Genomic DNA, 12,603 nt, shown 5'->3' with positions numbered 1-12,603 from the left:
ATAGACTCAAGGGATTAGATTTGATAGAGTGCCTGAAGAACTATGGACAGAGGTTTGTAGCATTGTACAGTGATAAAAAAATCTCCAAGAAAAAGAAATACAAAAAGGCAAAATGGTTGTCTGAGGAGGCCTTACAAATAGCAGAGAAAATAAGAGAAGCAAAAGGAAAAGGAGAAAAGGAAAGATATATCCATCTGAATCCAGAGTTCCAAAGAATAGCAAGGAGAGATAAGAAAGCCTTCCTCAGTGAGCAATGAAAAGAACTAGCGGAAAACAATAGAATGGGAAAGACTAGAGATCTCTTCAAGAAAATCAGATACAAGGGAATATTTCATGCAAAGATGGGCTCAATAAAGGACAGGGACATCATGGACCTAACAGAAACATAAGATATTAAGAAGTGGCAAGAATACACAAAGGAACTGTACAGAAAAAACCTTAGTGACCCAGATAACCATGATGATGTGATCACTCACCTAGAGTCAGATGTCTTAGAGTGTAAAGTCAAGTGGGTCCTTGAAAGCATCACTATGAACAATGCTAGTGGAGGTGATGGAATTCCAGTTGAGCTATATCAAATCCTAAAAGATAATGTTATGAGAGTTCTGCACTCAATATGCCAGCAAATTTGGAAAACTCGGCAGTGGCCACAGGATTTGAAAATTTCAATTTTCATTCCAATCCTAAAGAAAGGCAATGCTAAAGAATGTTCAAACTACCACACAATTGGACTCATTTCACATGCTAGCAAAGTAATGCTCAACATACTCCAAGCTAGGCTTCAAAACAGTACATGAACCAAGAACTTCCAGATGTACAGGATGGATTTTGAAAAGGCAGAGGAACCAGAAATGAAATTGCCAACATCAATTGGATCATAGAAAAAACAAGAGAATTTCAGAAAAACATCTACTTCTGCTTCATTGACTACACTAAAGCCTTTGATTGCATGGATCACAACAAACTGTGGAAAATTCCTAAGGAAATGGGAATACCAGACCAACTGATCTGCCTCCTGAGAAATCTATGCAGGTCAAGAAGCAACAGTTAGAACCAAACATGGAACAACGGACTGGTTTCAAATTCAGAAAAGAGTATGTCAAGGCTGTATATTGTCACCCTGCTTATTTAACTTAACAGAGTTTATAATGTGAAATACAGGCTGGATGAAGCACAAGTTGGAATCAATACCAATATCAATACCTTCTGATATGCAGATGACATCACCCTTACGGTAGAAAGTGAAGAGTCAGAAACAGTCTCTTGATGAAAGTGAAAGATGAGAGTGAAAAAGCTATCTGAAAAGTCAACATTCAAAAAATGAAGATCATGGCATCCGCTCCCATCACTTTATGGCAAATAGATGGGGAAATAATGGAAACAGTGACAGATTTTATTGGTCTCCAAATCACTGGAGATGGTGACTGCAGCCATGAAATTAAAAGAGTCTTGCTCCTAGGAAGAAAAGCTACAGCAAACCTAGACAGCCTGCTAAAAACAGAGACATTTCTTTGCTGACAAATGTCTGTATAGTCAAAGCTCTGGTTTTTCCAGGAGTCGTGTATGGATGTGAGAGTTGGACCATAAAGAACGCTGAGCACTGAAGAACTGATGCTTTTGAACTGTGGTGTTGGACAAGACTCTTTATAGAGTCCCTTGGACTGGACGAAGATCAAAACAGTCAATTCTAAAGGAAACCAATCCTGAATATTCATTGAAAGGGCTGATGCTGAAGTTGAAGCTCCAATGTTTTGGCCAGCTGCTGGGAAGTGCTAACTCATTAGGAAAGACACTGATGCTATGAAAGATTGAAGGCAGGAGGAGAAGGGGACAACAGAGGACGAGATGGTTGGATGGCATTTTTGACTCGATGGACATGAGTTTGAGCAAATTCTGGGAGATGGTGAAGGACAGGGATGCCTGGCATGCAGCACTCCATGGGGTTGCAAAGAATCAGACATGACTGAGTGACTAAACAACAATGGCAATATACAAGTAGAGTCATACAACATCCATTCTTTTATCTCCGGCCTATTTCAGTCAGCATAATGTTTTAAAGTTTCATCCACGTAGTAGCATATATCAAAATTTCATCTTCACAAAGGCTGAATTATATTCCATTGTATGTATATGCCACATTTTGTTTATCCAGTCAACCTTCGGTGAACATTTGGGTTAGTCTCACCTATTCAATATTGTGGGAAATACTGCTACAAATAAGGTGTGCAAATATCTGTTTGATAATTGCATTCAACTCTTTGAATCTCTCTGGGGTTTATACCTTTATTTGGAATTGCTAGGTCCTATGGTCATTCTGTTTAATTTTTTTGAAGAAATACCATACCATTTTCCACAGGACTTTCATCACTTTAAATTCCCACCAGCAATGCATAAGGGTTCCAATTTCCTCAGGTCTTTTCATACAATATTATTTCCCAGGATTTGTTTTGACAATAGCCATTATAATGAATATGAAGTGGTCTCTCATTTAGGTTGAGATTTGCATTTTTCTAGTGATTAGTGATATTGGTTAGTAATGTTCCTCTTCTCTTATGTGTATTGGTTATTGTAAATCTTCTTTGAAGAAATGTCTGTTCAAGTCCTTTGTCCATTTTTTAATGCTGCCCATTCCTTTTGTTTAAGTTTTAGAAGTTTTATTTTTAATATTCTCTGGATATTAATCCTTTGTTAGATATATTATTTGGAAATATTTTCTCCAAATTTGTGGGTTGCGTTTTCACTCCAATGCCCTTTGATACAAGTTTTTCATTTTTTCAAGTTCATTTATTTTTTCTTTTGATGCCTATGCTTTTAATGTCACATTCAATAAATCACTACCAAATCTAATGACTCTTTCACCGTATGTTTTCTTTTAATGTTTAGCTCTTTTGTTTTAGGGCTTCTCAGATGGCACAAGTGGTAAAGAATTATCCTGCCAATGTAGGAGACACAAGAGACACAAGTTTGATCCCTAGATCAGGAAGATTCCCTGGAGAAGAAATGGCAACCTACTCCAGTATTTCTTGCCTGGAAAATTCCATGGGCAGAGGAAGCTGGTGGGCTTAGCCCAAGGGGTTTAAAGAGTCAGACACGTCTGAGTGCACAGATGCTAGATACTTATGATTTCACTTTTATGTTTAGGTCTTTGACCTGTTTGGGGTTCATTTTTATATATGACGTGAGATAAGAAATTCAAAACTATTCTTTTCCAAAGGGATATCCAGTTTTCCCAGGACCATTGGTTGAAAAACTGACCTTTCCCTGTTGAATGGTATTGATACTTTGTTGGACATATTTGATCATATATAAAAGTTTACTTTTTCAGTTCTCTTTTCTTTTTTTTTTTTAATATAGATTTATCAGTTCTCTTTTCTATCCCATTGCCTATATGTCTTCCTTTATGGCAATACCAAAATCTTTCTGGAGTACAGCAGATTCTAAGTAAGTCTCATGATCAGATCATGTGAGTTCTTCAACTTTGTTCTTTTTCAGGATTATTTTGTCTATTTGCAGCCCTTCAAGGCATGGAATTCAGGATTTTTTTTTTTTTTTTTTCTGTCTCCTCAAAAAGATACTTGAACTTTGAAAGGGATTGCATTGAATATTCAATGTGGGTTGCTTCTGATGGTATTTACATCTTAACCATATCATTTGTTCCACAGACATAATATTAACATTTTAACAATGTTATGTCAGTCCATAAACACAGATGTCTTCCAATTTATTTATGACTAGTTTCTTTCAGCAGCATTTTGTAGATTCAGTGTACCAGTAGAACTCCCTTGGCTAAGTTATCCCTAAGTGTTTTATTCTTTTTGATGCTTTTGTAAATGGATTGTTTTCTCAATTTCCTTTTTGAATTGTTCACTGTTAGTGTATAAAAACATAACATTTTCTGAATTGAATTTTTATACTGAAATGCTGCTGAATTTATTTATTCACTGAAATGCGTGTGTGTATGGGATTGTTAGTGCTTTCTACATGCAATTTCATGTTGTCTGCAGAGAAAACTGTACTTTTTCCTTTCTTTGGTGCTCTTACTTAATTGCTTAACTCCTCCCTTCTGCCATTGCTTAATCACTCTGGCTGGAACTTTAAAACTATATTGTATAGAAGTGGTAAAAGCCATTATATCTTATACTATATCTTAACTCATCACTTACCAACTATGTGTCTTTGAAGTCATATAACTCTGAGCCTCACTGTTTTCAAATAGGAATAACTGTGTCCACTACAGTTGATAATTTTACATACTTAATGACACAGTTTATTTCAAAACTTTCAGCATGAAAGTGAAAAGTGAAAATGAAGTTGTTCAGTCGTGTCTAACTCTTTGCCACCCCACGGACTGTAGCCTACCAGGTTTCATCATCCATGGGATTTTCCAGGCAAGAATACTGGAGTGGGTTGCCATTTCCTTCTCCAGGAGATCTTCTCTCCCCAGGTATTGAATCTGGGTCTTCTGCATTGTAGGCAGATGCTTTTACTGTCTGAGCCACCAGGGAACAAATAGAGGATGTATCCAAAAATTAGTTAGAGTTTATTCCTTTCATTTTTTTTATAACTTGAATTAAATAAGGATTAAAATCACCTTTAAATTAAAAAAGGAAATAAGATATATGGTAACCTTATCTTTTTATTTTATTTTAATAGTCTATCTTCATATATATATAATAAGTAACTCTATAAATAATTATACATTGAAATGTAAAGGGTAGTATTTTAAATAATTAGTTGATTTTTACCCTTTAGCATATTTCTTCAGACACAAAAACATCTGCATTTTTAAGGTTGAATGTTCCTTGACTAACTAAATATATAAATGAATACATATTTATAGCTAAATATGTAAATTAACACATATTAAATACATATTTAATGGCTAAATGTGTAAATTAATACATATTTTCTTTTACATTACCAAAAATAAGCATTTAAAGTATTCCCACAATGTTCACTTGGAAACACACAACTATATAAATTCAGTGAAATTTCTTTCATCATTACACTCATGTCTTCATTTGTTTCTAACTCAGGATAAACCCAGAATGCTGAAGAGTAAGTTAATTTTAGCTATTTGGTCATTTAATCTAATTTTCAATTGGGTTTAAACTCAAATCTTACACAGGACAGTTTGTGAAAGGACTTTCTTCTTCAAAAGAAAAAGGAATAAAGGTGTATTTAATTAACATACAGAATATAATCATGTTATTTAACTGAGAGACTAAAAGAAAATAAACCACATCTTTACAAGTAAAGGATAAGTTTGTTTATAAAGTATTGATATTAACTTGAAAAAATGATAGAAATAGAGGTTGCCTTAAGAGGTTCAAATTAGTCTGTTAGATAAATTTAATATTTTTAAATGCTAGTGACAATAATGAAGGTGTTACAAGGGGCAGCTGAAATGTAATTCAAGACAGTGAATAGAACTTACTGTCACAACACCTGCTGATACTATGCAGGGCAAAACCTTAGCTGCTATTTTATTTTCTTTCTGTGTTTCTGACATACTCCTATAAAATTGTTCTCAAAATAGGAGATATTCTGATACCTCCTGGTCATAAAAACAAATGCAACCCAGCTATGAGACTGATTATATTTTAAGATGAGTATCTATTCTTGTGAAAAGAAAAAAACTCCATCATTGAAATATTGTCTTCACAAGTGAAATCCATTGCTTGTAGAAGGTGCTTCTAGGAAAAGGGAAAGAGTAAACTTAGTGTCTTGAGTAGCAGGATATCAGCCTTATTGTATGTTTGTTAATTACTTGTATAAGAAGTGAAGTGAAGTGTTAGTTGCTCAGTAGTGTTCAACTCTTGGCGACCCCATCGACTGTAGCCTGCCAGGCTGCTCTGTCCATGGAATTCTCCAGGCAAGAGTACTGGAGTGGGTTGCTATGCCCTACTCCAGGGGATCTTTCTAACCCAGAGATCAGATCCTTTACTGTCTGAGCCACCAGGGAAGTATACTTGATATAAACATATATCTGATATAAATGGTTATTATATCTTCTATAAAAATGATATATCAATTTTATTTATATATATATATCATAAAATAATTGTTCAGGTCTGCAAAGTTAAGAATATTAAATAGAAAGGTTATGAACACGTCTGATAATGTAACTCTGAAGCTAGTCACCCTTCATTACCCTTACAATACCCTTACAAATATTTGCAAATTTTACAGATCATATATATTTCTTCTGTTTACCTATGATCTGATTTTCACCTTTGACTAGATTTTCACTTCCCACTTTCTGTTTAGTAGCTGCTGTAGACTACTTTTTCCTATCTTTGCATGACACATTTTAGACATCTGTGGAAACTCTCATATTCTATTCATTAAACATGTATCTATTTATGTTCAAAAACTTACTTGATTCATATATTAGACAAGTAGTATTCTGTATAGAGCATACTCTCTCTCTTTCTCTCTCTCTCTATATATATATATAAAATAAAACAAAAGCTAAGATAATGCTTTGCTCTCCATAATTCTTCTTCCTAAAAAACTCTCAGAATACAGTAAACTTATAATAAGAGAAATAAAATATTTATCCTAAATAAACTTAGTAATATGTGGCACCAGATTCCTCTTTTAGAATTTAACAATCTAGTTAACAAAATCTTGACTATGGCTTCTAATTAAATATTTCTAATATTTTAGTAAATGTATTTACTGAATACAAAAATTAACATAGTAAACATATGCTTTTCTATTAATTGTACAATCAAATTTCTTTAATTTTAATTTTTTTCCCCAGGAATATACAAAATTCTAATGGTATTTGTTCGTCTTGGTAGGTCGTAGGACTATTCTTAGAATATATCTAAAGCAGAATTCTCATAAATGTGCCATAGTTTACATGCAAAAGTGTTTACATACATTTTATTGCCCTCATTGGAATGTACTACCTCACTGTGTTTTCTTAGGTCCTGTTTGTCCTTTGAATTTTGCCTGAAATGTCTCTTCTTATACAACGTTTCCTCTAATATTCCCCTAGCTGTAACTATCTTTTGTCATATTAGAAGGTGATCATTGGTTGCAGGAATTGTGTCTTATTTCTTTGCCCCAATGCTTAGCTTAGTACATGGTATATAGTAGACAAAAGAGTTGAAGAGTGAAGTAATTGTTCAAATCTCATACATTTTCCTTTTTCCTGCCTTTGATTTTTTACATACTTATTAATTTACTGAGCTCAATGCTAAAGCTGATTCAAAATATTACCCAAACATAGTTCTTGCTACATATAAACTATAAAAAGATATTAACAGGAAAAGAAGGAGGAAGATGATGGATTTCCTTAAGTTTTGTTATAGTCAACATTATGCTGATTCTTGGCACAGAGATAGAAAATTTGCTGAGTTTCCTGCAAAGTCACATTTTGAGGCAGCACCATATTATATTCTTTCTTTTTTCCAAAATCCAACCTCATTCATGGAATTTAGCTTGCAGTATCTGAACAATAAATATTTCTAATTGAACATTGGCAGGCTTTCAAGAAATAAATATATGCATTTACAGTTTGTACTCATATTTTCCATGTATTTGGTTTGGCTATGACCACAGACACATCCTCAGAATAATCCTTCTTGACATTAGGAAAGCCCTATGTAGCTAAGAGAAACTACATTTCACTACCACTATTACATAATGTGTATGAAAAAACATGCATTTAATAAATAATGTCACAGTTAATAAGACTAGATTCCATGCCCATAGCTCTATGTGAACAAATAAGGCCTTAATTTCCCTAGGAGAAAGTTAAACTCCCAAGACATATTTCAAAGCCACTTTCAAAGTCCAAGGGACTCTCATGAGTCTTCTCCAACATGACAGCTCAAAAGCATCAATTCTTTGGCATCCAGCTTTCTTTATGGTCCAACTTTCACATCCATACATGACCACTGGAAAAACCATAGCCTTGACTATATGGACCTTTATGGATAAAGTAATGTCTCTGCTTTTTAATATGCTGTCTAGGTTGGTCACAACTTTCTTTACAAGGAGTAAGTGTCTTTTAATTTCATGCCTGCAATCACAATCTGCAGTGATTTTGGAGCCCCCAAAAGTAAAGGTAGCCACTGCTTCTACTGTTTCCCCATCTATTTGCTATGAAGTGATGGGACCAATGCTATGATCTTCATTTTCTGAATATTGAGCTTTAAGCCAACTTTTTCACTCTCCTCTTTCACTTTCATCAAGAGACTCTTTAGTTCTTCACTTTCTGCCATAAGGGTGGTGTCATCTGCATATCTGAGGTTACTGATATTTCTCCTGGCAATCTTGATTCCAGCTTGTACTTACTCCAGCCCAGCATTCCTCATGATATACTCTGCATATAAGTTAAATAAGCAGGGTGACAATATACAGCCTTGACGTACTTTTTTTCATATTTGGAACCAGTCTGTTGTTCCATGTCCAGTTCTAACTGTTGCTTTCTGTCCTGCATACAGCCTTCTCAAGAGGCAGGTCAGATTTTCTGGTATTCCCATCTCTTTCAGAATTTTCCACAGTTTATTGTGGTCCACACAGTCAAAGGCTTTGGCATAGTCAATAAGCAGAAATAGATGTTTTTTTCTGAAACTCTTGCTTTTTCAATGATCCAGCGGAGGTTGGTAATTTGATCTCTGGCTCCTCTGCCTTCTCTAAAACCAGTTTGAACATTTGGAAGTTCATGGTTCAGGTATTGCTGAAGCCTGGCTTGGAGTATTTCGAGCATTACTTTGGTAGCATGTGAGATGAGTGCAATTATGTGGTAGTTTGAGCATTCTTTGGTATTGCCTTCTTTGGGATTGGAATGAAACTGACCTTTTCCAGTCCTGTGGCCACTGCTGAGTTTTCCAAATTTGTTGGCATATTGAGTGCAGCACTTTCATAACATCATCTTTTAGGATTTGAAATAGTTCAACTGTAATTCCATCACTTCAGCTTTGTTGCTAGTGATACTTCCTAAGCCCCTCTTGACTTCACATTCCAGGATGTCTGGCTCCAGGTGAGTGTGAGTGATCACAGCATCATTATTATCTGGGTCATGAAAATCTTTTTTGTACAATTCTTCTGTGTATTCTTGCCACTTCTTAATATCTTCTGCTTCTGTTAGGTCCATACCATTTCTGTCCTTTATTGAGCACATCTTTGCATAAAATGTTCCCTTGGTATCTCTAATTTTCTTGAGATCTCTAGTTTTTCCCATTCTGTTGTTTTCCTCTATTTCTTTCCATTGATCGCTGAGGAAGTCTTTCTTATCACTCCTTTTCTTCTATAGATATCTTTAAAAATCAAAAATTTCAAGGCATATTTCAAATGCTTATTCCCTTCTTACTTATTCTTCTATGTGTGAAGGTTCTAGAGTTCCTGGAATCATAGGTTCTTAAACTACAGCGTGCATTAACATCACTGTAGTCTCTCCATCTCCAGAGACTCCATATCAGTAGGGAAATAATGAGACCCTGGATATGACATTGCCAGCAATCTCACTGGATGAATCTGGTACTGTTAACCTTAGATCACACTCTGATATTCACCATTTTATTGTGTGAAACTCCAGGTTCAGAATTCATAGTAAACAGAGAAATTTCTGAGACCACCCTGCACTGTGTTTCAGGTATTCATAACATTGCGTATGAACACAATTAATGATAAATTGACTGTGATTCCCAATTTGAAGTAAGTAAGAATAGAGATCCTCCAAATAAGGCTTATGTAAAAGAATAACTAGAAAAACTAAGGGGTCACACATTTTTACAATGAAAATGCTCTTAAGTGGTGAAGGAGTAAGAAGATCTTTAGATACAAATGTAGCCAGAGACATCATTCTTAGTTACAATCAGATCAAACAGATCTTAAAATTAAACAAATTCAAAAAGGAGGGGACATAGAAAGTCACTGTAATTAAACACATTTTTGTGTCAATAATGAATATGGATATAATATGAATATTAACTCAAATACCATGTGAATTGTGATTAAACTTAATTTTATAGTGAAAAAATAAAACATCTTTTAAACCTGTATCCTACCAGATCCTATCATGAGCAAGCCTACAAAAACTATTTATGTTGTGATTAACTGTATTGTTTAACTGCATTGCTCATCTAAACTGAGGAAATGCATTCATTGAAAAGAAAGACACTGGTAAATTGTCTTCTGACAAAATGATGACATATTCTTAATTGCTATAGTTTAGATGATCAAACCGGAGAAATAGAGAATGATAGCCCTGTGAGGGAGATGAAAGACATCATGGCATCCTGATTAGTCACTTTACAGAGTCAGGTACAATGTGGACATGAGCTGCAATGACAATTTTGTGTGAGTGTATGTATGTGTGTTCAGTTCTGTTTGACTGCAATCCTGCTAGATTCTTCTGCCCAAGGAATTTCCCAGGCAAGAATACTGGAATGGCTTGCCATTTCCTACTCCAAGGGATCTTCCTGACCCAGGTATCAAACCGGTGTGTCTTGCATCTCCTCCATTGGCAGCCGGATTGTTTACCAATGCACCAACTAGAAAGCCCTATAATGATAATTAATGCATTCATGTTCCTCTTGGTATTTTGATATGCTTTAATACCATATTGTTTCTGTTAATGTTCTTTACTCCTGCTGTAGTTACAACATTTCAATAGGAAAAGATCTTGATTGCTTAAATTTTGAAATTTTCTTGATATATTCTACTATCTTGAACTACTTCACATACTGCTCTAATCCATCCCTGAGGTGGGGTTGGTAGACTTCTACCCAGATAGGTGCTTAATAAATTAATTTAAATGTGAGTTTCATCAATAGATGAGTTGACTTCAAAACCGGGTATTATCGATGAATAAACATCCTCTGCCCTTAGCAAGTTGTAATGTGAATCTGGATACTAGAGCCCAAGTAATTTTTTTTCCCATAGAAAAACCTGTTCATATACATATAATATGTACAGTATTTTAGAGCGGTTTTAAGTTTACAATAAATGAGAAGAAGATCAGGAGGTTATTTGCTCCTTGTATTGTACATTTTATGGCATTGGACAAATGTTCTGGAGGAGGACATGGCAACCCACTCCAGTATTCTTGCCTGGAGAATCCCCATTGGCAGAGGAACCTGGCAGGCTACAGTTCATGGGGTCCCAAGGAGTCAGACACGACTGAGTGACCAAGCACAGTACACATAATGACATGTATCCAACATTATGAAATCATACCAAGCATTTTCACTGTCCTGAAAATCTTGTGCTTCTTTTTACTTTTTACTTTCAGTTTACTTCTTTTTACCTTCAGTTCTCAATATGAGAACATAGAGTTGATGATTAATGCTTGAAAATGGCCAATAAGAAGTCTATTTCATTTTATATCTATTTTACACATTTTTTAGTTCCTTTTGGTACCTATTCTCCAAATCTTGCCACTTTCTTATTACTAAATAATGCACAGTAAGTTACATATAGGAAGACAGAGAGAGCTACATGTTTTCTTTTCTTTCTTTTTTTTTTATTCAAATAATTCTAAAACTCATGTTTGCATTTCTGGGCAATGTTTGTCATCTTTATTATATAATTATGCTCAAAGTTTCATTCGATAATTTAAAATAATTACCAAATACATATTGGATGTCAGGAAGTTTCTGGATTCTGATTAGACAGCAACATACAAAATCAGCAATAACCCTGATGTATGAAGCTTGTATTTTAATGAAGGAAGAGAGATAACAAATGTATAAAGGTGTAATTTGCCAGGTGGGAATAAATGACAAATCAGAAAAATAACACATGATGGAAGGGAGAGAATGAGGTGGTGTTGCATTGTTGTACAGAGCAGGCAGGAAATCTGCTCTGAAAAGCTGGTGTCTGAGCGGATGCACAGCCTACTCTACTCAGTGTGGGTCACTGTCCTCATTGTATCCTGATAGTACTCTTGGTACTCTTGTCTCAGATAGTCCCTTCACACTGTTTACCAGTGCTTGTGTGGTTTAAAATGAAGAAATAGAAATAAAGCTTTAAAAAAACACTAAAAACTTCTTCCACATGGATGAGTTACAAAACCTTTCCATCTGACCAAAAGAATCTCAGCCCAGCTGCACAGGTATTGTGAAACTGGGACTCACTTTCCCTAACAGCCATAGCTGGGTCCAATTTTTCCCATCGGTACAATGTAACCAGCGGTTGGAAGTTTCAGTAAGTATGCACTGCTTTCTGAGCTACTGACTTTATTAAGTTAAATCAGGTACAGCTCTGCTCATAGCTGGGTTTAAAATGACAACTCTGAATCCCTCAAGTACATTAACACCTCAGGCTCTCAGGTCTGTACTGGCCCCAGTACCTCAGTGAGTCATACAGCTTCAACTTCTATTTTACTGCCACAGCTAAGAAGCCCCTTTTAGTACCTGAAGATTACTATTTTTCTCTTTTCAGCTATGTCTTTTCATTGACATTAATATATCTTTATTGTTCTGTGTTTGAAGCTTAAGATATGAAGCTTGGTAGAAGTGGGGGTGTATTCAGAATTTACTCAGTCCCCTATCAGAAGTCTTCTCAATTAGAAGTTAAAGAGTCTGCAGTGTTTCCTGTGTGTTAACCTCAATCTTAACACCATTCACAAAAAGAACTGCA

Source organism: Budorcas taxicolor, chromosome 1 (assembly GCF_023091745.1).
Source record: "Budorcas taxicolor isolate Tak-1 chromosome 1, Takin1.1, whole genome shotgun sequence".
Lineage (NCBI taxonomy): Eukaryota > Metazoa > Chordata > Mammalia > Artiodactyla > Bovidae > Budorcas > Budorcas taxicolor.
Note: the sequence above shows the minus strand (reverse complement) of the source record.